The 27,787-nt window shown below is 46.3% G+C and overlaps 1 protein-coding gene and 1 long non-coding RNA gene across 2 annotated transcripts in view; one reads left to right on the top strand and one right to left on the bottom strand.

Annotated features, from left to right (window-relative positions):
• The window catches only part of ALOX5AP (arachidonate 5-lipoxygenase activating protein), a 734,005-nt gene that overhangs the window by 372,238 nt on the left and 333,980 nt on the right, over positions 1–27,787 (bottom strand). The window lies entirely within an intron of this gene.
• On the top strand, positions 1,151–21,444 carry LOC126940781 (uncharacterized). Its single transcript, XR_007720910.1, has 5 exons — positions 1,151–1,289; positions 2,364–2,672; positions 4,072–4,367; positions 14,934–14,999; positions 19,828–21,444. It is a non-coding gene; the product is annotated as an uncharacterized LOC126940781 (long non-coding RNA).

The following is a 27,787-nucleotide window of genomic DNA, read 5'->3' as shown; positions in this document are numbered from 1 at the left end:
CATACAGTAGCCCAAGCCCAAAACTGACCATGGAAAAACCCAGATTTTTGTTTCAAAACCCTGCTCTGCCACTTACCAGATAGGAGACTGTTGACCCTCAGTTTCCCAATCTGAAAAGTAGGGATAATAGTCCTACCCTCACATGGTTGCTTTCAAGGCTAAGTGATCATGTTAGTTGCTCAAAAATGAGTAATTATCATTATCATCATTGTCATTATCATCATTATTGTCATTGTCACCTCCTTATGCTCCCTTGCCTAAGTTCCACAAAAATATCCTGCACCCTCCTTTTAATTCCTTTGATTCTGCTGTTACTTTTTGCCAAAAGGTTATCCTGACATTCTAGAGCGGTGATCACTAAAGTGCCAAATCAATCCTTAGAGATTCAGGAAGAAAGTATTAGAACATTAATTTATATTCATTTTTTAAAATCTCATCTTTTAGGTTTCTATTTATAATTTTAAAATGTTTAATAGAGTATACATACAATTTAGAAATAAATATAACTATTGATGGTACATGTTCAAAATTGTTGCGACAGGTATATTATAAAGATAGTTGGGAGGTCACCATTCTTGGCTGGGTAAGGTGACTCTTTCTTTTCTTCCCCCAGAATGATATGCTGCTTTGTCATTATTTATTGTCTTCCTCATGGACAACATGAGGACAGGGACTGTGATTCAGTCAGGATGAATCAGCAGACAGCACGATCCACTCTAGCTACAGGAAAAATGGATTTATTATAGGTGATTGACCCACAGCAGAGGTCCCTAAACTTTAGGGCATATCAGAATCATCTAGAAGGTTTGCTAAAGTCAAGCCTACTGGGTCTAACCCCGAGAATTTCTGATCCAGCAGGTCTGGGGTGGGGCCCAAGAATTTGCATTTCTAACAAGTTCCCAGGTACTGTTGGTCCAGAGCCCACCCTTGGAGAACCACTGGGCTACAGAATGATGGCAAGGGCTGGAGAGGGAGGCTACAGAGTGGGTCCAGGTGCAGTCTCAGAACCATACTGCAAAACTGGCCTAGTCAGGTAGCTGCTGTATCTGCTGCTTCCACTGTGAACTCAAAAACCACATTGCCTGTGCTGCAGGCCGGAAAGCTGCTGAACCAGGAAGCTGTGCTGATGCTGCTGACTGCCCCTGAGGTTAGAGATTGACTAGACATAGTGCCACTGTCACCCCTGCTGGAGAAGGTCCAAAGCATCTCCACCTCTGTGCTTCCAGAGGGGCAGTGTGGTAGCCACTTAAAATGCCCAGGCTGTACCATGCACCAGAGCGTCTGCCTGGGTAAGCTGCTATTATTATTATAATCGACCTGGAAGACTACTCGGGGAAAACCCTAGTGCAAGGGACTTTGGAGGAAGAGGTCTTCAGTGTTTCAGCCTTTGGTGCACAGGAAATCTTGCTAGGAGGAGGTTGGAGTGGTTTTGCGTGAGGCGAGAGCAACGTCTGCTGCAGACTGTTTTTCATGTTGTCTCCTGGTATGGTGCCTGAGCTCTAGGACTTGGCACGTAGAAGGCCCTCTTCCTTTTCCTTCCTCAACCTGCTAGTCTCAGCCACTCCTCTGAGCACATACAGTATGCTGAAGTGTTTCAGCATTTCAAGTGGGCTCTTGAGCATGCTGGGTATCCAGGGAGACCAGAATTCTTGCAGTGACAAGTCTGCCTGGGCTATTTCCATCTAGGAGTCAGTCCCACTTAGCTCACTGGGGATCTAGGGTACATGCGTTTTCCTAGAGTGACCTCCCCCTACCCCCTTCCCTCCACATCCTCGTCTCCAGAGCCTGGAACCCTGGGATGCCACCTTGGTCTTGAGAATCTCTGAGGCTGAATCCGTTTCTAGGAGGGAGACCTGAGATTCTTCCACAAATGAGGTGGGGAGGGGTTGGAGGGAACTGTATTGTTTCTAATACATCCTTCACACAACAGGTGCAAGTATAGAGAGTTCCAGCTTAAACTTTAGGATGATGTAACAGTGACAGGCATTTAGTAGAAAGTGCACTTCAGGGCTGGGCCCGGTGGCTCACGCCTGTAATCCCAGCACTTCGGGAGGCCGAGAAGGGCGGATCACGAGGTCAAGAGATCAAGACCATCCTTGCTAACACAGTGAAACCCCGTCTCTACTACAAATACAACAAATTAGCCAGGTGTTGTGGCACACACCTGTAGTTCCAGCTACTCGGGAGGCTGAGGCAGGAGAATCGCTTGAACCCGGGAGGCGGAGGTTGCAGTGAGCCGAGATGGCACCACTGCACTCCAGCCTGGGCAACAGAGCAAGACTCCGGAGCGAGACTCCATCTCAAAAAAAAAAAAAAAAGAAATTGTGCACTTCAGATTCTGAAGACTGGCCTTTATTCCACAGGCAAGGGATATGCTGTATGACACTCTCTCGATGCTGGGCAGTGGCTGCGAGCCGAAGCGCCCAGGCAGCCCTGCCCTCAGAAGGGTAAATCACGGACACCTGATGCCTTCCTGAAGGAAGAGCGCTCAGCCTGCCAAACCAGCAAGTGCTGATGCTCCAGCGCCTTCTTCCCGCGGTTCTCGAGTCTCAGCAGAAGAGAGAAATTGATGACCCTGTCGTTGTAGCAGCCCCATCACCCAGCAATTAATTTTAGTTCAATGCTTCAAACGCTCTTCAGGCGCAGTGTGCGTTCAGCTGTGTCAGCTAATGGTGAGTACCCGGACAACCATTCTGTTTCACATTCAGTACAGTATTCAATAAATCACATGAGATACTCAACCCTTTATTAGAACATAGATAGGCCTGTGTTAGATTATGTCGCCCACTGTAAGCTAATGAAGGGTTCTGAGTACATTTAAGGGAAGCGAGGCTGAACTCTGATGTTCGATAGGTTAGGTATATTCAAGGCATTTTAGACTTTCAATATCTTCAATTTACAATGGCTTTTATAGGGATGTCGCTCCACTGTAGGTCGAGGAGAATATGTAGTCAAGTTGCCTGTTCATGAGCACATTTTAGGTCAAGGTGTCTTTCACGCAGCTTCTTGGGTTTGCTCCTTCCTTTTGAGTTTGAGCCTGGGGGTGTGTGTTGAGGATAAAAACCAGGTGTGGGCCAGGTGTGGTGGCTCACGTCTGTAATCCCAGCACTTTGGGAGGCCTATGTGGGAGGATCTCTTGAACCCAGGGGTTCGAGATCAGTCTGGGAAGGTGACAAGACCTTGTCTCTACAGAAATAAAATAAAAATAAGGAAATTAGCCAGGCCTGGTGGTGCATGCCTGTAGTCCCAGCTACTTAGGAGACAGAAGCAGGAGGATCACTTGAGCCCAGGAATTTGAGGCTGCAGTGAGCCATGATGACACCACTGCACTCCAGCCTGAGCAACAGAGTGAGACCCTGTCTGTATTTAAAAGAGAGAGAGAGAGACAGGGAGAGAGGGGGGGGGGGGGAGAGAGAGAGAGAGAGAGAGAGAGAGAGAGAGAGAGAGAGAGAACAAAGAGCAGGTGTGACTAGAGCTCAGGAAATCCTCCCTCTGGTAAGCAGTCCCAGCCTTCTATTGAGGCTGCCACCACTGCCATCGGCAGCGTTTGCAGACCATGACATACACAAACTGTTGTAAAATTTTGGCAGTGCTCATAGTGTCAGAGCCAAGCTTTGAAACAGCAAGGCAGCAGGAGACAGTGGGAGGAGGGTGGGATTAGAGACAGAAGGTCTCCGGGTTTGAATCTTTTCTCTCTATTGGCTGGTTGTGTGACTCTTGTCTCAGCTTCTTGGGCTGTACAAAGAGAAAACTAACACCTGCCTGAGGGACTTGTGATAATTTAATGTAGAGTGTTTGACATGTTATTGAATATTAGCAATTGCCGATATTTATAATGAAGAGCCGATATTTATAATGAAGAGCACTGGAAGCTGTCACAGTTCTCATAGTTTATTTTGCATTTGCTTATAAGCATCCTGTGCTCATCTCAGTGTCTGTGTGGTCTTAGTGGGATGCTGACTAGATGAATACTTGTAAACTTTACTCATTTGCGATCTCAAATGGGACAAGGGATAAAAATTATTTTTTATATTGTATATTTATTTAGTAAGTGAGCACTTTCCTTTTTAGGCACTGGAGATACAGAAATGAAAGAGACAACATGCCCTCAAGGATCTCACAGTGTGTGGGTGAGGTGGACACACACAGATATCTAAGCACATAACAGTGAGGTGCGTGGTCACGAGGATGTGACGTGGAGCTGAGAGCCCAGAGGAAGGGCTCTGGGTCAGGCATGGTCAGAACACACTCGGCCATGAAAGTCTTTGAAGGTGGTGAAGGGGTGAAGATGGTGAGAGGATTCCAGGGCTGGGAGAGGTACTCTCCCTACACATTCTAACCGACTGGCCGTGGGGAGGAAGCTGGAGGTGAGGATGCGGGTAGCGCCTGGGTTTTTGCCTCATGTGACTGGGTGGATGGTCACACTTCAGCCATGCTGTCTTTGAACTCAACACCACCCAAATCATAGGATATTCCTAGTAATATTGATTTCCGCTAGATTACTTTTGGTACCGGAGTTTTAAGGGCAGAAGTCTTTGTCCCTTTTATTCCCCAACAGGAAGCCATTCTGGGCCATTTATTTGCTGTTAACTTACTTGCACAGCCCACTGGAGAATGGAGGGGTGTGAGTGTGGGAACCTGGGTGAGGGCTGCACCAGACTGTCACCAGGACAGTCCTCAATGCTGCCTGGCTTAGCCACATTGCCAAAAACATATGCCCATAGGTTGTGAAATGTTCAATATTGTATTGTATGGGAGAAATACAAAGAGGAGAAAGAACTGGGTTGAAAAGGTGGTCTGATCAGGAATCTCAACCCACTGGCTTACAGACCAGGAACCATTCTAGCCAATGTATGGAAGGAACAGAAATGGGAAACAAAAACATTTAAATTATATTTTTCTCTAATTGCAATAAACTTGGAGGAAAGCTATTTTCTTACTTTGAGCTTTACTTCCAATTACGATGAATGCAGAGATTAATTACAAAGGACCTGGATAAACTAAAAATCATCTACAGCATTTTTTTTTTTTTGAGACAGAGTCTCGCTCTGTCCTCCAGGCTGGAGTGCAGTGGCACGATCTTGGCTCACTGCAAGCTCTGCCTCCCAGGTTCACGCCATTCTCTTGCCTCAGCCTCCTGAGTAGCTGGGACTACAGGCACCCGCCACCACGCCCGGCTATGTTTTTTTTGTATATTTGGTAGAGACGGGGTTTCACGATGTTAGCCAGGATGGTCTCGATCTCCTGACCTCGTGACCTGCCTGAGCCCCACAAAGTGCTGGGATTACAGGCATGAGCCACTGTGACTGGCCTCTACAGCATATTTTAAAAGGCAAAAAGGTATTTTAAAATTCATGTTGGAAGACGTAGGCTCTAGCTGGGGCTGAGACAGATGATTCAAGTGTCTTTTTTATTTTATTGCGCACTGAGGGTTGAAGCTGCAGAGCATGTGTGCTTACCATTGTGTGTGCACATGTGCATACATGTGTCTTACACCAAAGACTGAAATCTCAAAGAAGCTCCAGTGAGCAGGTGTAACTGTTATGCTACAAATGAACAGGCGTATTGTAGATTGCTTTTATACAGTTCTTTTCTTCATACATACCTTCCTGGTATAACGTTTTTTTCCTGAAAGCAAACAATTTCTACTATTGGATTCTTGAGTGTATCATTAAGCTTCTCCAAACACAAATAACATCTACTATGCTTTAAAAGTAATGGCCCACACAGCTATTTGTCTGTGTGACTCTTTATCTGTTTATACCTTTGCCTGTTTTCATCTTCAAGCAAATGGGGGATCTCAGAAGCCTTAATGAAGTAACTATCCCTGAACACTCAATAGTCAGAATCCAGCCGTCAAATCAATACCAAGGTATATACCGGGGAAAGGAAGGTTTTAGGTGAACTCCTAGCTGCATGTCTGGTTAACCTGCAACCACACAAAGCAGCCAGGGCAAAGGTGTGTCCCGATGCTTTGTGGTGTACTTGGAACTCCACAGCCAGAAGATTAGATGTTGTTTGCTTACTGTTCAAAACAAGAGGTGTAAAGGAAGTTCAGCAACAACCGAAAGATGACTCGTAATTTGTAACTGACTGGCTATGCTTGGCGAGCCTGGTGTATTTATAATCTTTCAAAGTCAAGCGCAAAGGCTCCCAAGCCTGATGCGTCACCCCACTGCAGAATTCCTGTTGATCACGCTGGTTGTCACCATAAAGCCTGAGCAAAAGTAAACTTTTCTGTCCCAAGGGTTTCCTTGTACTGAAAGAGCCACTGCTTGAGGCTTTTTACAGGATCACAGCCAATGTCTGTTTCATGTGGCAGGTCCCTGGGGACTGTAATTGCAGAAGTATAACCTGGCGGTTATGCCACATGGCCCAAGAAACTGCCAGGGGACCAACGTGCTTCCTGCCAGACGACCTTTTGCAGCTGAAGGCACTAGTGCCCCATCTGCGGTCGCTGTCTCTGTATGAACAATTCTCTGATGTTCCCTGGGCAAAAGGACGTGCTTGTTGACAACAATGAGTCAAAACTTGGAACCCTGAGCCCTCGCTCTGCCACCATGTCACTTTCCTGTTAATGGAGTGACTTGGTTAGGTGTTAATTAACAAGGGTTTTTGTTTTTATGAAACAAACTGTTTTTAAGTATTAGGCATTTCCTACCTTTGAATCAACTCAGAGCTCATTTCCTACTAAAATGGTAAGTGATATCAATATAAGGATGTGGAAGGTTTGCCCAGTTTAAGCATTGGGATTGGAGGCCTAAGCTGCATGGCTGAGGGGATTTGGGCCACAAATGGTCTCACTGGTTGAGGACATGGATGCTGGAGATGCTCAAGTCTGGGCTTCTTTGTCTCTCTAGCCTCAGTATTCTCATCTGTAAAATGGGGTGATGTGAGAAGTCGATGAACTAATATTCATTAGCACATGAATAATGACAGCTAATACTTGTGTGGCCCCCACTACATGCCAGGCACTGTTTTTCTGTTAACTCATTTAATCCCCAGAGCAGTCCTATGAGGGAAGTACTATTGTTGTCAGTCCCATTTTACAGATGGAAAGCTGAGGCACAGAAAGGTTAGTAACTTGCTCAAGGTCATGCAACTACTAACTGGCACACCTGGGATTTGAACCTATGCCTGACTGTAGAACCCGTGTTCTTATGACGCCAAGTTGCACCTTTTGTAAGACAGGCAGTCGGTGGCATGCACTTGGTAAGTACTCAGTAACGATCAGAATGGGGTATACGGCGGATCACCTGGAACAGAAGCCATGTTTGTTACCTCTGTTGGCTATGGCGCAAGGCATGGGTGACCTGTAAGGGCCTCATAGTGCTGTCTACTTATCAAATACTCAGCTTCTTAGCTGTGGCCGCAGGAGACTGGGGCAACCAGAAGTCTGGTAGGGTGTCAAGCCAATAGTCATCCTGGGGATGATGAGATGCCACCAGATCGCTGCTGACTTGAGCCAAGCTGGTGGTAGGCACTTCAGGCCATGCAGGGAACCAGGCATGAGAGCAGGGTGTGACAGGGGAGAGACACTTGGTCTGTGTGTGTGTGTATGTGTTTAGGGAGGCAGATGGGAGCCTCAGGTGATTTCGGGTATCGGGAAAGATAGCTTGGGATGGGGAGTTGGGTCTCAACCCTCGTCTCTCACTCAGGTCTACTCCTAACTGGAGACACTGAGATGGAGAATCAGGGATGAATGCAAGAAGCTGACGGGAGCCATCCCATCACCACAGCTATGTGTTAGGGAACATGGGGGATGTTTTAATAGTGAAGAAATGCCCATAGGATGTTTGGGGGTGGTGATGACTTCTGGTATTTCCTTTCAAAAGGCTGGAAATACTGACAGTGTTGTGCTGAAACTGGCTTTAGATTTTCACCCTGTTTGTCATTCTGCTCTAAGACTGGCCGGGCACTATTCTAGCGGATGGAGATTCAAAGACAGTAAACACATAAACATATAACAGAAATCAACAGGGTCATCCAGAAGTAAGCACTGGGGTCATGGGAGCTTTGGGATGGAAGAGGCGGGCTCAGAGACGGTGGGGAATAACAGCTGAAGGTCAGCCTTCGAGGCAGCTGGAGGTGGAAGCATGATCAGGTTTAGGACAGGAAGGCAAGGGATGAGCAGTTGCATCTCGATGGGGCTTAAAATGTCAGGCCAGGCGAGGCAGAAGATAAAGGTGGGGAGGGAGGGCCAGGTGTAATATATATTTTATTAATTTTTTTTTTTTTTTGAGAAGGAGTCTCCCTCTGTCACCCAGGCTGGAGTGTAGTGGCACCATCTTGGCTCACTGTAACCTCCCCAACCTGGGCTCAAGCAATTCTCCAGCCTCAGCATCCTGAGTAGCTGGGATTACAGGCGCCCGACACAATGCCCAGCTAATTTTTTGTATTTTTAGAACAGAGAGGGTTTCGCCATGTTGGCCAGGCTGGTCTCGAACTCCTGACCTCAGGTGATCCACCTGCCTTGGCCTCCCAAAGTTCTGGGATTACAGGTGTGAGCCACTGCGCCTGACCTAGGTGTAATACATAAAGGAGTTTGTGCTTTATTGGCTGGTCAGAAACGTTGGTGTCATTAGATGCCTGAGTTGCTTATTTATTATCATTATTTTATTTTTTAGAGACAGGGTCTCACTCTGTCACCAGGCTGGGGTACAGTAGTGTAATTATGGCTCACTTCAGCCTTGAACTCGTGGGCTCAAACCATCCTCCTGCCTCAGCCTCCCAAAGCACTGGGATTACAGGGGTGAGCCAGCACACCTGCCTCCAAGTTGCTTTGTAAATGGATCCTCCTGGCAGCAGTATGGAGGATGAAATTCCTGAGAGAAAAAGCCGAGCCAGGGATATCTGTTACAGGAAATCCAGATGAGATGATGAGGGCTTAAGACTGAGATCACGGGAAAGCCAGGTAAAAAAAAGTAAGTAGGACTTGAAATGTGATTGGTCATTGAATGAGGCGCTGGGAGACAGAGAATGAAAATTCAAGGACAGCTTCCAGGTTTCCAGCTCAAATGGCCAAGTAGGTGGTGGTAACAGCCACTAGTTCACAATCACAGGGAGTGCGTAGCTGGGTTGGAGCAGGAAATGATGGGGTTAGCAGGGAACATGCTGAGTTTGAGGTGCCTGATGAGTATTTAGGGGGAAGGCCCAGGAGGCAGTTCCAGAGGCCTTAGTTAACAGCATCTGCATCTAGTGCATTACTGAAGCCTCAGAGAAGAGATGGGCTTGGCTGGGGAGAGAGTGAGTAGGGGGTAGACCAATGCTCCAAGGAGAGGACTCAGCAGTGCCGGCAGCCTGAGGCTAGGGCGCGTCAGCTCAAGGCATCTGGTGTGGCCCGGCTCTGGTGGGCAAAGACGCTGGGGCCTACACTGGCTTTGCAGGAGAATAGGGCACAGCCGGCCCCTTTCAGGGATTGGTGCATTGGGTCTCAGTTTCAGGTGCAGGGCTGGAGGGAAGGGTGGGATTGAGGAAGAGAAAAAGGTCACAGCCCTCTGCTGGCTACAGGGGCTCTTTGAAAGGGGAGCATTTAAACGTTAGTGAAACATCTTTAAAGGTCCTGTTCATTGAGGGTCCAGGTAGCGGTTTTTTTTTTTTTTTTTTTTTTTTTTTTGAGATGGAGTCTCACTCTGCCGCCCAGGCTGGAGTGCAGTGGTGTGATTGATCTCCGCTCACTGCAACCTTCGCCTCTCGGGTTCCCGCAATTCTCCTGCCTCAGCCTCTCAAGCAGCTGGGATTATAGGCGCCCGCCACCACGCCAGGATAATTTTTGTATTTTTAGTAGAGATGGGGCTTCACCATGTTACTCAGGCTGGTCTCAAACTCCTGACCACAGGTGATCCACCCGTCTCGGCCTCCCGAAGTGCTGGGATTACAGGTGTGAGCCACTGTGCCCGGCCCCAGGTTGAGGTTTTTAAGCAGATGACGAGGTAGAACTCACCTGTTTGCCTTTTTCCAATTGTGCGTGCGCTCCTCCTCCCACGGGCCTGAGATTCTGACAGGTGTGTGACAGGCGTGGGAGTTGTCCTTCGGGAGCTGGCAGTGAGGGATCCATTTTGTGGACCAGAGTCTCCGTGGGACGATTCTGATGCATCCTTAACTGATGGAGAATGCACCATTTGCAGTGAGGGAAGCAGTGCTAATGGGAGAGAAGGCTTGGGACCCTCCTTTGTATTTTGCACCCCTGGGTTGAACCATTTTCCCCCAGCACTTAAAGTGCCCCGCTCCAGCCTAGTCACGGCACACAGTCCCACCGTTTAGAATCTCCATAAGTTCATTCACACTGCAGGTCAACAACCACATAATCATCACTCAGTCACGCCGCGTGTGAGGAAGGTGAGGGGCAACACCTGAAGCCATGGGACTCTGCAGAACACCATGGAACATTGAGGTAACTTTTTCTTTTTTTTTGAGATGGAGTTTCACTCGTCGCCCAGCCTAGATGCAATGGCGCTATCTTGGCTCACTGTAACCTCCGCCTCCCGGATTCAAGCAATTCTCCTGCTTCAGCGTCCCAAGTAGCTGGGATTGCAGGTGCGCACCATCATGCCTGGCTAATTTTGTGCTTTTAGTGGAGATGAGGTTTCACCATGTTGGCCAGGCCGGTTGCAAACTCCTGACCTCAGGCGATCCACCCTCCTCGGCCTCCCAAAGTGCTGGGATTATAGGAATGAGTCACCGCACCCGGCCTTGATGTACTTTTTCTATTAAATGATCTAAGAACAATTTAACGGGCAGAAAGTATGACTGTAATAAATGTGTGCAATCCAAAACTACCACCCACCGTCCATGAAAATACAAAAGCCAAGCTGTCATGCCAAATCTAATTGGTTACTTCTGTTTCTCTGCTAATAGTTGTTAGCTCCACTCATTTATTTGTTTTATTGTATCAGTGTCCACTGTCAGATAAGTAAGAGCAGGTGCTGAAATTTTCAGAAACATTTGAAGGAACATTTTCAATGGAATCTATTGAAGTTGAGGTGCTTTTAGTACACTAGTACAACTGCACCACCCCTGAGTGTTAGCAATAAGGCAATGATTTAATTTTACTGTGGAACTCCCGTCCAGCGTATGGAATAAATTCAGGATTATAGTTTGAGAACTACTGGCTTAAAGAGTCCCGTTTCTTGCTTCTTTAGCTGTCAAACAGTGACTGTGATTTGTGTGTATATATATATATATATATATATATATATACACATACATATATTCCTGGCCCAAGTGATGGGCAAGCTTCGAAGCTGATGAGGACTGCAGTCAAAACTAACTGTGCCCCCTGAGTGTTCTAGCTCTGAGGATTTGGTCCCTGGCTTCTTCCTTCAATCTGCACCATCAAGAAGCATTCTTGGCCAGGTGCACTAGCTCACGCCTGTAATCTCAGCACTTTGGGAGGCCGAAGTGGGTGGATCACTTGAGGCCAGGAGTTCCAGACCAGCCTGGCCAACATGGTGAAACGTCGTCTCTAAAAATACCAAAATTAGCTGGAAGTGATGGCTCATGCCTGTAATCCCAGCTATTCAGGAGGCTGAGGCACAAAAACTGCTTGAATCTAGTAAGAGGAGGTTGCAGTGAGCCAAGATCACACCACTGCACTCCAACCTGGCCAACTGAACGGGACTGTGTCTCAGAGAGAGAGAGAGAGGAAAAAAAAAAAAAATCATCCTTCTAGGTGCTGCACATAGGTCACGTGCTAAAATCAGCATTCCAAGGGCCAGAAGGACTTCCAGAGGCATCTTTCAGGTGCGGACACTAGTTCAGAGCCTCACAGATAGCTCCAGTTTCTGCCCAAGTACGTTCAGGGCCTGGGAATTCACTACTTCCCCCTAAAAAGGTTCTTATGAACCATCATCTCCCATCTCCACCCTCTAAAACCACCTAGTTCTTAACTTCTGCTTTGTTTTTGCTATCAGCACTCTCTGCCTTGTATTGTTATTTGGATACTTAACTGTCACATGGTGGTAAGGGCTTAGATTTTGGAACCATTTGCGTTAGAATCCCAGCTCCATATTTATCTTCACCATTTACAAGCCACGTGACCTTGGCAAGTTACTTAACCTCTCTGAGCCTCAGTTATCACCTATATGGGATGGGAATAACCTTAGGGTCTATTTCAAGGATTATTCAGAGGTCTAAGGTAATGGGAGGAACCTGCTTGACGTGTAGAAAGCTCTCAGTACGGCATAGATATTATTATTATTCCTCTGCTGGACTACAAAATCTCTGAGGGCAGGGACCTCTTCCTGGATATCTTTGAACCCCTCCATAACAGTGCAAATCCCTCTGTCAGAGGGATTTAATGAATGCATCACACAAAAGAGACTGTACTGAACAAGAGAGACAGGAAGCTTGGATAATTATTTGAATATCTGTAGTCATCAGAAGGCTTATAAATGTAAAGCCAAAGCTCCTGCCAAAGAACTGTGGAGCAGAAAACAAAACCCAGAGCAGAATGTCAAGAGCAAGGATGTGTTGGGACAGGAAATGGAGTCGAGATTGGGAGAGGTCATGCAGAATCAGGTCACATTCTGGAGGGAAGAAGGAGCAAAGGCACAGGATGAGTGAGTGCTAATTAAGGTGGCCAAAGAGAACAGCGTGGTGCTGTAAATGCCGGCAGAGCAGGGAGCCCTGCTGCCAACCTGACCCCACACAGGCATGTTGATGAAAATGGAAAAAGATGGCTGGAGTTAATGATAATGTATTATAGATTGCAAAATCACTAGAAGAGAGGGTTTTGAATGTTCTCATCCCAAAGAAATCATAAATGTTTAAGGTACTGGATGTGTTAATTACTCTGATTTGATCATTACACAATGTACACTTGTACTGAAACATCACACTGTACCCCAGAAGTATGTGCAATTATGTCAATCATAAATTTAAAAATTAAATTTTTTTTAAAAAAGGAAAAACAATCTTTTCACCGCACAAATCATTTTCTGAGCCTGCACATTGGCATTCAGCTTTCCTCCTACGCTTGTGGCCTTAAAGAGGAGGAGTATGACTGGCAGCGCGGCAGCCTCTCGATATTTACAGACCCCGGCGCTCACTCCTGGCTTCAATGCTGTTTTCAGCTGGAGCCTCTTCCTGCCATTCCTTTCCTCTCTGCATGGCTGCTGATGCTCATCCGGGAGCAGGAAATGAGTGCATTCTTAGGCTTTTCTGCAATTAGTCTTCTAAAGAGAAAAACAAAACCAAACAAGAAAGAAAACCGAATGTTTAGGGATATTCTAAAAACTTGTACAGGCTGGCTATTGACGGAGGCCAGTAAAGAAAGGTGGAGGCTGACGACTCAGCCCCCTGGATTGGAGGTTTGTTGGAATTTATCTCGGGCTTTCTTATGTTTATTCTATACTTCCAAATAACTTGGAAGGTTTCTTTGGAGATTCCAACATGGGAGAGGAGGCCCTTGCAAACTCTCTTGACTATGCAGCGCCCCATCTTTTGCGGGGAGAAAATGGCTTTGGGACAGCATGCAGAGGGGACAGGGCCACTCTCAAATCTCCACCCCTTAGATCACTGTGTCACCGCTGGGGTAGGGGTGTGCTGAATAAATTAAAGGTGTTATTGTAAATTGGAAGTGCGCTAGAGCCAGGTTGCAGAGGCACACTCTCAAAGCCGCCTTCGGTGAAACCACGGAAATCTCCAAATACTACACATTGGGGCTTTTTTCCGCTTCCCTGAGAACCAGCTGATAATTTACTGGCATGTCACTGCATGTAAACAAAATCCAAGAGCAATCAGTTAACCTGCTGGACTGGACAAGGAGTTTGGCATAAAACTGGCCAGATAAACAGATAAACCTTCCATTAAGGAAGGTCTCCCTTCCTTAATGGAAGCCTGATAGGAATGAGGCCCACGGTGACTCAGCAGCTCGTTCCCTTTACTGCGTAGCCTTGGAAGTAATGGAGTGGGCTTTCATGATTTTGCTGCTTGCTTCTTTTCCACTGAAATGGAGGCCTCCAGTTGCAAAGCTCTCCATTGTCAGATTACGCCGCCTGATGGGCATGAAAAGTCCACAAAAGAGAATTTTCTGATGTGAGAATGGAGGGTGTTGCCTGTAACTAGTGGCTCCAGATCCCCGTGGTGGCAGTTTAAGGCAGGTGGGAAGGCTCTAGACGCGTGGGACTGGAGTCTTGTGTTCTCTGCCTCCCAGCTGAATTCTGACTCCTCTTTCAGCCTTGTACCAGTTTCCCTTCAGTGACCATCAGCACGTAGAAGTGCTGTTGAGGCTGGAGAGTGGTGAGTTCAGTTTCAAGGTGCACTCTAGAGATCAGGCCTGTGTGTATTTTTGGAACTGCCCTCCATACATTCCAAAAACTGAAAGCTTCGAGGTCCACTCGACCAGCTGACCTAGTTTTTCAGCTAAAAGACCATGGCCTGGCCTCCTAAAGTCCTATGTCTATAGATTCCAGCCAGGTGGGACCCATGGTGCCCATTTTGTTAATTCCGAAGCACAGCATGGTGTCAGAGAAAAAGGACGGAATTTGGAATACAGGAGTTTGGAGTCAGACTTAGGTTGAAGGCAAAACAAATCTTTCGTGTCGAAGTCGGAAGGGGATGGGGGTTTACTGAGAAAGGGCACAAGGAGACGTCCTGAGTGATGGAAAGATCTTTTCCCTTTTGGGGTGGTAGTTACACAAAGTGCATCCCTTTGTCAAAATCCATCAGACTGAATACTGAACATCTGTGTCTTATTGAATGTAAATTATACAGCAGTTTTTAAAAGGACAGGTTCCAGTCCTGGCCCTGCCTCTTATTTACCATCTAGAGAAGTTCCTCACCTCTTTGAGACTCAGTTTCTTTTTCTATTAAATGGAAGTAGTGCTTATACCCGTGCTTATATTCAATAAGATCATGCAAGCAAAAGCGCTTTGTAAATGACAAACAGCCTCGATGAGCAGATCACTCCTATCATTATTCTTTCCATCCAGCCGCCTCCTGGAGCAGATTGTTAAGCTGATGCGAGTCTGGGCTGTGCCTCGCCACTTGCCTTGGAGGTTAGTGTTTATCTATTTTAAGGAGACTCTGGAGATATCAAAATGCTGCAGAAAAGCAAATGGAATATGGATGTGCCAGGGAGAGGAGGACGGGCTGGAAGGGAACAGCTGGGGAGAAAGCTCTCAATCCAGCTCAGCAGCAGGGCCGGGCGGGTGCCGAAAGGGAGTCGCTAAATGCCTGAGAGAGAATCGTGACCAGTAAAAGCAGCATGAGTTGAAAAAAAAAAAAAAAATCACATCTTGCCGAACAAATTGGGTCACATTCGTGACGGAGTTAGTCACTGAGAGCAGAGATGGGAAAGCAGTTTCAGGGCAAAATGCAAAAGATTTGGGGACCCTGGTGACTCAGCTGAATGTGGCAAAGGTCACTTGGGCATCCTGGCCTGGGTTGGGGGTTAAATAAAGGCTCTTCCTGTGGCTTCTGCTGTGAGTCTTAGCATACTTTTGATTTGAACTTGAACTTGATCTTTACTCCTTAATGGCCACCACAAGCTAGCTTTTTTTCTTTTTTTCTCTTTTTTTTTTTTTTTGAGACAGGGTCTTGCTCTGTTGCCCTAGTATTACCCGAGCTCACTGCAACCTCGACTTCCTGGGCTCAAGCAATCCTCCAACCTCAGCCTCTCAAGCAGCTGGGACTACAGGCACGCGCCACCATGCCTGGCTAATTTTTAAAATATTTTTTTGTAGAGACGAGGGTCTCACTGTATTGCTCAAGCTGGTCTTGAGGCTCACCTCAGCCTCCCAAAGAGCTGCGATTGCGGGCATGAGACACTGAGTCTGGCCTACAAACTACTTTACATCAGAATCAAGAGCACAGTGTACAGTTTTAAAAAGGAAAATCTTAGAAAGAAGCCGAGTTAAGTGGAGGCTGAGAAAGCAGGAAGGCCATTCCGGAGTTCACCCTCGGAATTCAAGTGGGAGGTGACAACGGCCTGAACCCAGCCAAGCTTTTTCATGATTATGCCGACAAAGTCCTTTTGGTTTAGAAACATTTAACCCCAGAGCCAATGTCCTTTGATGATAAAATCCTATAAGTTGATTGAACAGTGTCAAAATAAATGTTAAATTGTTAGCCACTAAAATAAAGTTAAAACAGGGAAAGATTTAACAGGAAGAAATAATCTAAAAGAGAAATCTGATGTGCGAAATTTTGATTTTATCCTCATTATAAACATTTTGGTGCTTTCTGCTAGCTATTTCTGCCAAGAAATGTGATATGTTGAAAAAGAAGAGGAAATGTACTCTCTCTAGATGCTGTGACTATAAAAGGCTGTTTAAAATGATAGGAATCAGTCAAGGTTCTCCCAGTGACCAAGGTTATAAAATTAGAATCTCAAACTACCAAATCAGGGTGAGAAAAAAAAAAAAAAAACTTCAACAAAAGCAACATCTAAATTTATTTTATTATAATTTCCATCATCCAACAATGTTGGTGTTTCTCCGGACACATCAAATTTCTTTTCTTTTTTTTTTTTTTGAGACAGAGTCTTGGTCTGTTGCCAGGTTGCAGTGAGGTGGTGCAATCTCGGCTCACTGCAACCTCCACCTCCCGGGTTCAGGTGATTCACCTGCCTCAGCCTCTCGAGTAGCTGGGACTAGAGGTGCGTGCCACCACGCCCAGCGAATTTTTGTATTTTTAGTAGAGACGGGGTGTCACCATGTTGACCAGGATGGTCTTGATCTCTTGACCTCGTGATCTGTTCACGTCGGCCTCCCAAAGTGTGGGGATTACAGACGTGAGCCACCGCACCCGGCCCACACATCAAACTTCTTATGTTGTCAATTCCCTACCCTAAAATACATCCTTAAGGGAGCAAAGCTGGGGATTGAGGAGAGATCAGGTGGGGTGAGGGGCACCATGAGAAGGCGGGGCATCTTTCCTGCCAACCTCTGAATCTGAGAGATGCCAACGGTGCATCGATATATCAATATCAATACCCAGGATGCTGAATGAAGCCTAGGTTGGAGGATCCTTCCAAACCCAGGTCTTTGTCTTGCTGGAAATCTTGTGCCCCTTCTCCTCTGCCATCCTGTCTCCCACCTCAACACTTTAGCTCTACTGCTCCATTAATTAGCACATGGAGTCTGAGGCTGGGCCTTTTGCATCCGGGCACTGGCTTCATATGGTTCCTCAACCCCCTTTGTTCACAGGTCTTCAGGAACCATGTAAGATGCAACCTCTCCCCTAGGTCTCTTGTAGGCAGGGACCCCTCAGAGGATTCCTCCTTCCAACGCCCTGGCTTTGGGGTTGACAGACTTGGGTTTGACTAGGCTTCATCCCTTATTGGCCAGTTAGTTAAGCTCTGTGAACGCTGACTTCCCTGCCTGGGAGGGTGGCACACTGACGGAAGTCGCTGAACCCATGAGCTGTAATTAGCTACTCAACACTTTTGGCAGTGACTTGATGGGAGAGCTTGATGGCAAGTTGCCCAATAGGTGACAGGAAACCAATGGATGTGAACTAAGAAGAGGGATCCACGATCCCCAGTCATGAATTTGGGACATGACTGGGATAGCCCAAAACAAAGGCTGTGTTCTTGTCCCAGATCAGCTTTCCAAGTGCAGGACTGGGACGTGTGGTTCAATGGTAACACGTGTGAAATAGATTTAGGAGTGTCTGGTCCACAGTGACTTCCTGGTGGGGACTGGGACAGGACAGGGTAATCTGGGTCAGAGTTCTTTGGTTGCAAGCAACTGAAATGGACTCTAAATCGGAAAAGGGATTTTCTGGAAAGGTATGGAATAGTTGTTGGATACTGAAGAACCAAGCTGCAGGAAAATGAGGACACCCCCGCAACCCCATCCCTGAAATGGGATCATCAGAACTTCTCTGTTCCACTGTTTTCTGTTACATTTTTCTTCCAAATGCTCAAAACTCTGGAAGCTAGAGTCTGAAGGCCTAAACTGGGTTCTGTGTGCTACCATCCTCTGAGTGGGAGGGGCAGGGAGAACCAGGACTTCTCAGAATAAGGAAGAACAGCTCTCTAATGAGAAATCACAGTGCTTTTACCCAAAAAAAAAGCGGGAGGGTGTGCTTGACAGGCCAAAGCAAGGGATCTCCGGGATGCTGATTTTAGAAAGGTGCACAGAAAAACAGGGAGATGATTCCACGCTACTCCTTCCTGGCCAAGATCGGGCCAAGTTCTGGGCAATACACTTTCTGAGACTTGTGACTGCTTGGAGTGAGAAGGGATAGGTTCAAAAACAGCAATTAAGTTGCAAATATCTGAAAAACACGACACACAAGCAACCTTGAGAGAATTGAAGAGATCGAACCCAAAGGAGAGAAGACCGAGTTGGCGTTTAATTGCAGCCCTCAGGCTCTGTGAGGCTTAGAATGTAGATGGAGGACAATTTTGTATTCACTGTTTGTGAAAGGAAGACCTAAAATCAAGAAACGGGAGCAGATTAAAGAGGAACACATTTTATCCCATTATATGTAAGATCTTTCCAAGGAATGAAATGAACTGAGTTGTAAGGTAGGAACTTCCCATTTCTGGGAAACCTCGGATGCTCAGTTACCTTTAGCAATAAGCACACTCCTCACGATGGATCACAACCCGTCTGGGTGCCATGGCCCTGCTGCTGAAGATGCTGACCTAATAATGGTGATTCAGGGCCAGAAACTGCACTCCCTGTTTGGCCACATCTGCCAAAGAGCACTTTTCTGAATGTGGAGTTCTAGACATGGACAATGTGAGTGATGATGGGGAGAACAGGAAAGGCCTCCTCTGTACTCCTAACCACCTGCCCAGGCCCTACATGGTGCAAGCCCGCCGTGCGCAGTGCCTTACGTGACAGCGCTGCTTCACCAGAGGACTTCTTTTGAGATGTGTTGCATTGACCCACTTCCTTCTACACACCTTCCAATGGGAATGGCATGACATCTCACTTTATCTCTGCACAATATTCAATGAATACATATTGAGTCTCTACGGTGATACCTATGCTTAGGAAGCTAGAGCATACATATTTTAAAACGTCATGTTGTACATGTAAAAATATATATATATATAGTCACTTAAAACATAAAAATAAGTAAAAAGGAAGCTAGGGTATCAGAGTTGAAAGGACCTTTTGTGATCAGTGTGTTTACAATGCTTGAATATACCCAATGGCATTTCTGACAAGTTGATTTGTAGCCTGGTCTTGATTCCTTTCTGAAACTCACAACCTCCTAACATAGTCCACACACCACTTGAGTGGTTTTGGTTGCTAAAATTCTTTCTTACTGTAGGCTAAAATCTACTCACGATTTGGCCATATCTATCAAAATTTAAAATGTACCTATCCTTTGACCAGCATTCTACCTCTAACAATTTATCCTGCAGATATAGTCCCCATGGGCTCAAAGACATGTGTGCAAAGATATTCATTGCAGCAAAGGACTGGAAATAATTTAAACGTTTGACCAGGGGACTGATGAAATAAATTATGGAATATTTGTACTATGAGAAACCAAGAGGCTGTTAAAAAAATTAAACCATTCTCATGCACTGACAGGGAAAAATCTAAAATTCATGTTGATTTGTGAGAAAGAGAGACTAGCTCAATAATATGTAGAGAATAATTCCATTTATGTGATAGAAAAAAAGGAGATACATGAACATATGCTTAGGTTGTACCTGGAAAGATACTGGTAACTGTTTGCCTCTGCTGAGGGCATCTATGGTAACTGGTTTCAGGGGTAGAAGGAAGAATTTTAGGTTTATACATGTATGTATATATGTATGTGTGTTTATATGCATGTGTATATGTGTGTGTGTGTGTGTGTGTGTGTGTATATATATATTTTCTTTTTTAGACAGAGTCTTGTTCTGTCACCTAGGCTGGAGTACGGTGGTGTGATCACAGCTCACTGCAGCTTCAACCTCCCCATGCTCAAGTGATCCTCACACCTCAGCCTCCTGAGTAGCCAGGATCACAGGTACGCACCACCACACCCTGCTAATTTTTGTAGTTTTTGTAGAGATGAGGTTTTGCCATGTGGCCCAGGCTAGTCTCAAACTCCTGGGCTCAAGTGATCTGCCCACTTCAGCCTCCCAAAGTGCTGAGATTACAGGCATGAGCCACCATGCCTGGCCGCATGTATAGATCTTAATTTTTTTAACCCTGTGCATGTATCATTTAAAAAACTTCTTTAAAAACCTGCCCTCTGAAATCCTAGCACAGGGTCCACCTGGTTCTACCTCATAAAGCTGTGCAGAACTCCTCTAATCTTTCTTCTGTTAACAGCGTGCATTTGCAAACTCCTCCCGTGGGCCTTTATACCCTGTCTTCTACGGGTTAAACAAACACAGTTCTTTACATCAATGCTTCTGTCCCTGACCATCTGGTCTCCTGTCCCCTCCAGACCCAAAACAATGGGCTGTGCTGCAGCAAAATGAGGGTGTCCTCGGTGCACTGAGGCCCTTATACCATGAGAGATGACAAGTGATGTCAGGGAGAGGAACACCTGCAGAGGCAGTGCTGCCCTGGGAGGCCCTGTCCCAAGCAGTAGTGGGAGCATCTGGAAGGGGTGAATAGGGAGTGGGGGCGGGGCTGGGATGGAAGAGAGGCTAAGCATGCAGAGACCAGCTTTGCCAAGTTGTGCAGTGCATGAGGGTCCCCTAAAGGGACTAGCTGGCTAGAATGAAAGAGAAAAACCAGAATATCCTACGTTTACATGGCTACTTTATAATGTTCAAGGCATTTCGCAAACTGCGTTACATTTGTTACTTATCACAATGCTTTAAGGAAGGTATTCAGGAATTATTTTTCTCATTTCAGGAGAAAGCCTTGGCCAGAGAGTTTAAGGATTTGGGGCTGGGCACAGTGACTCGTGCCTGTAATCCTAGCACTTTGGGAGGCCAAGGCAGGAGGATCACTTGAGGCCAGGAGTTTGAGACCAGCCTGAGCAACACAGTGAGACTCCCATTTCTAAAAATAAAAAAATTAGGCCTGGCATAGTGGCTCATGCCTGTAATCCCAGCAGTTTGGGAAGCTGAATAAAGAGGATCACTTGAGGCCAGGAGTTTGAGCCCAGCCTGGTCAACATGTAGAGACTTTATCACTACAAAAAGTTTTTATTTATTTATTTTATTGAGACAGGGTCTCAATTTGTCACTTAGGCTGGAGTGGAGTGTGCGATCACAGCTCACTACAGCCTCGACCTCCTGGGTTCAAGTCAGCCTCCCGAGTAGCTGGGACTACAGGCATACACCACCATATCTGGCTAAATTTTTGTACTTTTTGTGGAGACAGGGTTTTGCCATGTTGCCCAGGCTGGTCTCTAGCTCCTAGGCTCAAGCAATCTGCCTGCCTCAGCCTCCCAGAGGCCTGGAACTGCAGGCATGAGCCACTGCTCTTGACCATTTCTTTTTTTTTTTTTTTTTTTTTTTTTTTTTTTTTTGAGATGGAGACTTGCTCTGTCACCCAGGCTTGAGTGCAGTGGTGCGATCACGGCTCACTGTCAGCTCTGCCTCCCGGGTTCACGCCATTCTCTTGCCTCAGCCTCCCGAGTAGCTGGGACTACAGGCGCCCGCCACCACGCCTGGCTAATTTTTTTGTATTTTTTTTTAGTAGGGATGGGGTTTCACTGTGTTAGCCAGGATGGTCTCAATCTCCTGACCTCGTGATCCGCCCGCCTTAGCTTCCCAAAGTGCTGGGATTACAGGCATGAGCCACCGTGCCTGGCCAGCCATTTTTAATTTAAGAGACAGGGTCTCACTTTGTTACCCAGGCTGGAGTGCAGTACCCTTACTGCAGCCTTGAACTACTGGGCTCAAGCCATCCTCCCACCTCAGCCTCTCAAGTAGCTGGGGCTACAGGTGTGCGTCCCCATGCCCAGCTAACTGAGCCACCACCATGCCACCACATGCCAGTTGTGACAAAGTGAGACCCTGTCTCTAAAAAATAATTAAATAAAATGTTTTAAAAAAGGATTTACTCTGGTGTTCTGAGTCCTTACTTCATGGACACTTTCCACTATGCAGCCTGCCACTGATTTCACATAAAGACAAACAAACCAAAAGAGACCCTTTGCTAAATTATCCCAAGTCTTACAGCAGGAAAGACTGGAAAATGTTTTCTGTACAGACAGAGGAAACTGACCGAATGATTTCACCAGATCATCATGCACATTGGGAGTTCCAAAGCCCCACCTCACCAGTGTGATCTGCCCACTTCAGCCTCCCAAAGTGCTGAGATTACAGGCATGAGCCACCATGCCTGGCCGCATGTATATATCTTAATTTTTTTTAACCCTGTGCATGCATCATTTTAAAAACTTCTTTAAAAACCTGCCCTCTTAAATCCTAGCACAGGGTCCACCTGGTTCCAACCCATAAAGACCCCATAAGACCCTAGGTTAGCCAGGAACACTGGGGGACCCCTTTGTCTCCATTGGCCACACCTGGGCCTGCCTCTACCAAAGGATAAGAGACCAGTTAAGCTTTCCATGTTGGAGAAAGACAAGTCCCGTCCCTATGGCTGCATAGGAGGAGCTCAGTGTGTCCTTAGGGCCAGGGGCATCTGTGGCCTGGGCCTTATACCTTGGGGAATCTCTGTCCTGTGGGGTCTAGACACTCAGAGTGGCAGCTGAGAGGTGGGAAGGAGGAGGCGAGGAGGGTCACTGGCAGTCCCAGTTACAAAATTTGGGTATCAGATGCCCCCAGCCAGCCTAGGATATGCACGTCACCCAGGCTTGGCTCTTCCTGCAGTCGGCCCAGGTCCGGGAGGCTGCTTGTCAGTAACTTTATTTTCACCTTTTAGGATGCTGTCCCTGGCCATTTTAACCTAATGGATCAGGATAAACAAGTTAGGGAAGCAGACGGAAGAGCACATAGGAGCATTTCCTTGCAGGCTGGAGCATCACGATTCCCCAGGGGATAAGAAAAGGGCTTCTCTTCTTGCTCATAGGAAAAGACATTTTACTAGGAGAGATGCTGTCTGGTGTTCTGCACCTGCAAACACTGGGCCAGGGAGAAAGGAGGCCGGGAGAGGAAGGTGGAGAGGTTTCTGCAGGAAGTTGGGCCTTCGGGCCACTCGCTGATAGATCTGGTTGCAGGGAGGGATATTTAAAACGTTTAACAGGCGGGCCTGACCCAGCAGACCTGTCACCGCAGGGCCTCCAGAGTCAGCTCCCGGAGGCCCCCTGCTGGGCCATATCTGCCCCCGTTTGGTTGGAGGACAGTGGGAGGTGTGGGGGCTCTGGGGGCGGGGCCAGGGCCTGGGCTGCTTACCACCTAGCGTGGAAGCATTTCTGTGTGAGAACCAGGTGTGGCTGCAACCCTTCCCAGCAGCTGAACTTCAGCCCTGGTCCTGCTGGCCTCTCAGGGTGCCTGGCAAATCATGCCAGCCTCGTGCAGATCCCCGGCAGAATTGCAGACAAAAGACTTGTTTGCAGAATTGCAAAATTCTCCCATCCAGAGCCAGGCCGTGCACAAATGTCCCAGTGTACGGTGGGGTGGCCTCTTCTCCTGCAGTAACTCACGTGCAGTTCTGACAGGAGAAGCAAGCCGTTCTTGCTTTATCAGGAGGAATCTTCCTCTCGCGTTATCACCCTCTGGTTCCAGGATACCGTGTACATTTCCGCCCCCACCGCCGCGCAGCTGGAACACACTGTCAGAATGAATGCCTCATTGCATCAGGAATCCAGAGCTCTTCGTCTATAAAACAGGAGGGGTGGGCTTCCAGAACCACTAACAGATGTCTAAGTGAAAAAAAACTCCACACCTGCCCAACCGCCAGCTTCCTTTCTCATTCTTGAGGGCTCCCAGTAACAAGACATTAGAAAAATGTGTTGTGCGAGCTGCGGTTACCACTGTCCCTGAAACCCAGCTATCTAATCTCCCGGGAGTGAGAATTCAGACAGCGAATTGTCTAAGATGGGAGATAAGAGGTGCCATGGGAGGCCAGGTACATGTTGCCCAGGAGCCCTGGTCGCCCAGGACGCTCGCTTCTGCAAACCCAACCGGGGATGACAGCATGGGCTGGCTAAGGCTGGTCTTGACAGAGAAGCCCATGAAAATTCCTGCTGGTTGTCTCAGTCTGAAGACCTCTGTTCTGATGACGCTTGAAATAGCAAAGCTTCATTTCATGATTTTTATGTTTATATGTATTATTTTTGCACTTTATTTTTCCTTTTTGAGACAGAATCTCCCTCTCTCTCCCAGGTTGGAGTACAGTGGTGCGATCTCTGCTCACTGCAACCTCCGCTTCCCAGGTTCAAGCAATTCTTGTGTCTCAGCCTCCTGAGTAGCTGGGGTTACAGGCGCACACCTGTATTTTTTTTTTTTTTTTTTTGTATTTTTAGTAGAGAGAGGTTTCACCATGTTTGCCAGGCTGGTCTGGAACTCCTGGCCTCAAGTAATCTGCCCTCCTCAGCCTCCCAAAATGCTGGCATTACAGGCATGAGCCACCGTGCCAGGCCTATTTCCACATATTATTTTTACTGCTAATCCATATATATAGTTTTAAAATTCTGATATTTACAAACTTTAGTGAAAATTCACAGCCTTGTAGCCTCCTGCCCCACCCATTCTTGCCTTCAGGTACTGCTGTCCAGAGTCAGCCACTGTCTGTGACTCCTGGTATTTGCAGCAATCATTCCAAATGATGTGCTTATAGAGTTGTATCTTTCTAAACTTTAGAAATGGTCTCCTGACTTACTGGAAGATGAAGAGGTAGCTTTTTCCTCTTCCCCCCAGGACATGCTTCTTTCTCACTAAGGAACAGAGTTCCTGTATTTCTTCCTATTTTAGACTCATGCCTTTGATTATAAGGTTTGCCATTATTTTATGAGGCACTACACAAGAAGAGAAGTGCAAATAAAGTAACTATGATGCAAGTAAACTATCATGCAACACTTTCTTATCACATTGACTAAAAAATGTGTTCTGATTTCCAAAATGTTAAAATGAGGGGAAAAATATGCATTTTAGAATATTATGAATTACAGGACAGCACATCTTCTGATAAAATCCCTGGTCAGTATTTGTATTATTTTGCTTATGTAAATATTGTCTGCAGTGTACTGCGTTTACATTTCTGCTTATGTATATCTTTTCCCCTCGGGAGTTAATAATTGCCTTGTCTTTTTTAGTTCATAGTTTTTTTTTTTTTTTTTTTTTTTTTTTTTTTTGGCATTTATGAGTAATTCATTCCCAAGCTCTCCTCAATGTGGTGAACACACTAGTAATCTTGCCATTGCATTTCTCTTCCTGTGCAGACATCCTCTGGGAACTATCCTTCTGCTTCAAACTCAGGCTGGTTTCTCCTCAGGTCTACTGTAGTTACCAGCCCAGATTTCAGCATCCTCCTGGAAATAATTTTTCCTTCTCTCCTGTGTTGGATTCCCTGTTTCCTAGAGCTTATATCTTTTTCTTGGTTAATTCTTTGTTTTGTTGGAGCACATCCTCTAGTAGCTTCCTGAGGAAGGGTTCATGGCAGCTAAATATTTGGAGACCTTGTAAATGTCCCTTGTACTAGTCTGGGCATAGAACTCAACTTCAGGAATATTTTTTCTTCATGTTAGAGGCTTTCTTCAAATGTCTGGTGATTTACTGTTGACACTCAAGTGACGTGTGCATGAGTGAAGCTTGTCAACCAGTGGGCTCATTGTCAGGTGATTCAATGGAGACCTGGATGTTTCATTAAGGAACCCACTAGGTCATTCTCTGTAAGTCTTTTTTCTCTGACTGGTCAGCTTCCCTAATGATGAATCCTTGAATCTTCTGCCCATGGGGTAGAACCCTTATTGCCAGCATTCTGGGATCTAAGAGGGGTAAGGAGGCTGTGGTGTCCTAGAATCCAGAGTGCAACTGGGTGCAGTGGCTCACTCAGGAGTCCCAGCCACTTGGGAGGCTGAGGCAGGAAGTCTGCTTGAGACCAGGAGTTCAAGACCAGCCTGGGCAACATAGTGAGACCCTGTCTCTACAAAATACAAAATTAACTGGGCATGTTGGCATGTTCCCATGGTCCCAGCTACTCAGGAATTTGAGGCTGCAGGGAGCCATGATCATGCCATTGGACTTTAGCCTGGGTGACAGCAAGACAAAACAACAAAGACGATAAAGGTCAGAGTGTCTTCTAATTCCGTTTCTATGGTGTGTCACACTCCGGGTCTCGATTGTGCCTGGTGTCCTTGAGTCCAGTCCCTCTCAGATTCAACCTTTCCTCCCGAGGCTGGGCAGGGACAGTGGTGTGACAGTGCAGCTGTGCATAGGTGTACATAGGGATGGAAATAAATGTGGAGTCTTGTAGCTCCATGTACACATTCTCAACACATTTGTTTTCAGCACACCTGCACCCATGTTCTGCACAGAGGGAACCAATTTCTGCTTTTTCTAAGATTCTGTGGTGTAGCTGTTTTTCTTCTTACAGATTTCCCTCCCTTTGAGCTTAGGTTGCAGCTTTATCTTCTCTGCTAAATTAGTTGCTTCTCATTCATCTGCTTTTTTTTTTTTTTTCTGATTTCCATAACATTGTTAACATTTTTATCTGCTGTTGTCTCTGTTCCTATTCTCTCTGTATACTTATGGGTCCAGGCAGTGGTGTGCTGGTAAGTGCCTGACAAAACAGCTCTTGCGGGGAAGGGAGGAACCCTGAGTGGTAGCAGTCCAATTTCTATGGTGTAAATATTCCTAATGTGGCTAATTTCAAGGCACCAAAAGGACATCCCTGAACATGCAGTTGGAAAGAAAAGCAAAGTAGCACACCATTATCCAGATGGTTTCTGGCTTAAAATGGTTCCACTTAACGATTTTTTGACTTTACGATGGTGTGAAAGTGATACACATTCAGTAGAAACAGTACTTCAGTACAGTATTCAGGAAATCACATGAGATATTCAACACTTTATTATAAAATAAGCTGTATGTACGATGATTTTGCCCAACTGTAGGGTAATGTAAGTATTCTGAGCTCGTTTAAGGTAGGTTAGGCTAAGCTCTGATGTTCAGTAGGTTAGGTATATTAAATGACTTTCTGGTTTATGATTTCTCTCTCTCTCTCTCTCTCTTTCTCTTTCTTTCTTTCTTTTTTGAGATGAAATCTTGCTCTGTCACTCAGGCTGGAGTGCAGTGGCACAATCTTGGCTCAAATGCAACCTCTGCCTCCTGAGTTCGAGCAATTCTGTCCCAGCCTCCTGAGTAGCTGGGACTACAGGCACCTGCCACCATACCCAGATAATTTTTGTATTTTTAGTAGAGACAGGGTTTCACCATAGTGGTCAGGCTGGTCTTGAACTCCTGACCTCAGGTGATCCACCCGCCTCAGCCTCTCAAGGTGCTGGGATTACAGGTGTAAGCCACTGTACCTGGCCTGGTTTATGATATTTTCAACTTAAAATGGGCTTATCATAAGTCAAGAAGCATCTGTGTAATATTTCCACTATACACATACAATAGACATGAGCAATAGAGAAAAGTAACTTCAAGAGAGTATGTAATTATAAAAATATTATGAAGTGACAAGTATTGAGATTTTATTAGCTTTATTTATTTATTTATTGAGATGGAGTTTCTCTCTGTCGTCCAGGCTGGAATGCAGTGGTGCAATCTTGGCTCACTGCAACCTCTGCCTCCCAGTTGAAGCGATCCTCGTGCCTCAGCTTCCTGAGTAGCTGAGATTACAGGCACCTGCCGCCATGCCTGGCTAATTTTTATATTTTTAGTAGAGACAGGATTTCACTGTGTTGGCCAGGCTGGTCTCAAACTCCTGACCTCAGGTGATCCGCCTGTCTTGGCCTCCCAAAATGCTGGGATTACAGGCGTGAGCCACCCCACCTGGCCTTTATTAACTTTATT

The sequence above is a fragment of the Macaca thibetana genome, chromosome 17 (assembly GCF_024542745.1).
Source record: "Macaca thibetana thibetana isolate TM-01 chromosome 17, ASM2454274v1, whole genome shotgun sequence".
Lineage (NCBI taxonomy): Eukaryota > Metazoa > Chordata > Mammalia > Primates > Cercopithecidae > Macaca > Macaca thibetana.
The sequence above is the reverse complement of the archived record's forward strand: the minus strand, read 5'-3'. Positions and strand labels throughout refer to the sequence as shown.